The sequence below is a fragment of the Salvia miltiorrhiza genome, chromosome 4 (assembly GCF_028751815.1).
Source record: "Salvia miltiorrhiza cultivar Shanhuang (shh) chromosome 4, IMPLAD_Smil_shh, whole genome shotgun sequence".
NCBI classification, from domain to species: Eukaryota; Viridiplantae; Streptophyta; class Magnoliopsida; order Lamiales; family Lamiaceae; genus Salvia; species Salvia miltiorrhiza.
The window spans coordinates 33,537,234-33,539,345 of record NC_080390.1 but is presented as its reverse complement, the minus strand read 5'-3'; the positions used below and the strand labels follow the sequence as shown (position 1 = coordinate 33,539,345).

At 32.2% G+C, this 2,112-nt stretch overlaps 1 long non-coding RNA gene across 1 annotated transcript; it reads right to left on the bottom strand.

Annotated features, from left to right (window-relative positions):
* Positions 1-494: 494 nt before the first annotated feature.
* Positions 495-1,578, bottom strand: LOC131021245 (uncharacterized). Its single transcript, XR_009100904.1, has 2 exons — positions 981-1,578; positions 495-741 (listed from the first exon to the last, which is right to left on the bottom strand). It is a non-coding gene; the product is annotated as an uncharacterized LOC131021245 (long non-coding RNA).
* Between the last annotated feature and the right edge of the window lie 534 nt (positions 1,579-2,112).

Below are 2,112 nucleotides of genomic sequence, written 5' to 3'. Positions count from 1 at the left end.
GAATAGGGATACTAATTTGATGAATAACGTAACTGTTACTCATAAATTATGAATAAGAAAAATATTAGTTGAATAAAGTAACATTATTCATGAATATATCGTTTTCGAATAAAAATCATATTTATTTGAATAAGGATAAGAGTTTGCTGAATAATTTATATGATACTCATAAATTGTGAATAAGGAAACTATTTTGTTGAATAAAGTAGCATTTTTCATGAATAATCGTATCTGAATTTTGTTCAAGATTTATCGAATAAAAATCATATTTATGTGAATAAGGAATAAAGTTTGCTGAATAATTTATATGATACTCATAAATTGTGAATAAGGAAACTATTTTGTTGAATAAAGTACCATTTTTCATGAATAATCATATCTGAATTTTGTTCAAGATTTATCGAATAAAAATCATATTTATGTGAATAAGGAATAAAGTTTGTTGAATAATCTATATGATACTCATAAATTGTGAATAATAAACAAATATGACCTGACCACACATAATAAAGATCAAATTTATTTGAATAAACTACAAAAGTTAATGAATATACATAGAAAATTTAAGAATAAACTACACAATATACTGAATTTATAACGAATATTCAATGCAAAACAAGAAATGAACAATTTTTCCCAGCACTCAACGAAATTAAACCAGCAATTTTCCCATCTGCGATGTATTCCTTCACTGGGATAAAGAAAGTCGAGCTCCACAACCTACGAACAAGTCTTCTGGATCTGAAACATGAACAAGTCATAAGTTTTATCATCAAATTAACACAAATGCAAGATACCAACTCCACCATAAAATCAATATTATTTCCATTCCATCACTTATACACTTATGACGTTCCCATAAATTGAAAAATTGAATCAAATTAACAACTAGAGAAACGAACACATATTCCTATAGGATTTAGGTAATACCATTAAAGAGCAAACCAATTGAAAAGCAAAAAAAAAAAGAATTAAATTACCTTTAATAAAAATCAGATCTTTCCGCCGCTGCTGATCGTAAATTACGATATAGGAGCGCAAGGGCTGAAGCTTCCCTATGCTCCGCCGCTGCTGTTCAGTCATGGACAAAGGAGGTCCAGGCGAAGACGGCGGCGCATCGGCGATGGCGACATCGTTGCCTAAGATCGAATGAGATGGAGTCAGAGAAAAATTTGAGAATTTATGGTTTGAGAGAGAGGCGGGTGGGGCGAAGTCGGTGGTCGTGGTGCCGACTGTGGCGGCAAGGGGAGGCGGCGCCGGCATGAGAAAGGGGGCGGCGCCCTGTTGGTGCGCCGAAACAAGGATGATTATGCAGAAACACGATGAACTTCAACCTTATTCGGAATCGTAATGCCCTAATCTCCACAAAAATTTTGAAGAGTAGTGGAGGAGTGAAATGCGGAAGAACCCAAATCTTCCAGATTTACTTGCGTGATTAAATTTCCGAATAAACCCTTACATACAATAAAAATTCAAGTAATTTAATGCCACGTTTTTTTAATAATCAAAATCTGAATAAAAGGCAGCCATAGGATCTAGTGGATCGGATGGCATAGGTGTATTCTCTATTCTTTACTATAGTGTAATTCTCTATAGATCCACCCCCTATATATATATATATATATATGTATATATATGTATATATATATATATATATGGAGAGGTTCAAGAAAGAACCACTAAATAAAAGAAGACCGGAGAACTATTTTCAGTCATTCGATCATCAAGATCTACGGTGGATGCATCAACTTGTTGGATAAATGCAGATCCTGGGTTCGAATTAATCCTGAAGGGAGCAATTTTTTTTATTTTTTTAGTGCATTAATTTTAACAGCGGATGCATTAATTTTTACAGTTGATGCATTAGATTTGATGGTTCTTACGTTCTCACAAATAATGTAGTTCTCTCTCGAACCACACCCTATATATATATATATATATATATATATATATATATATATATATATATATATATATATATATATATATATATATGAAAGAGTTCAATGGAGACCACTCCCCTATATAGAGAATGAAGACCAAATCAGAGCCATTGATCTCACCAAAATCAATGAATCATATTCATCCGAATTCTTTAAGTTTAGGAAATCC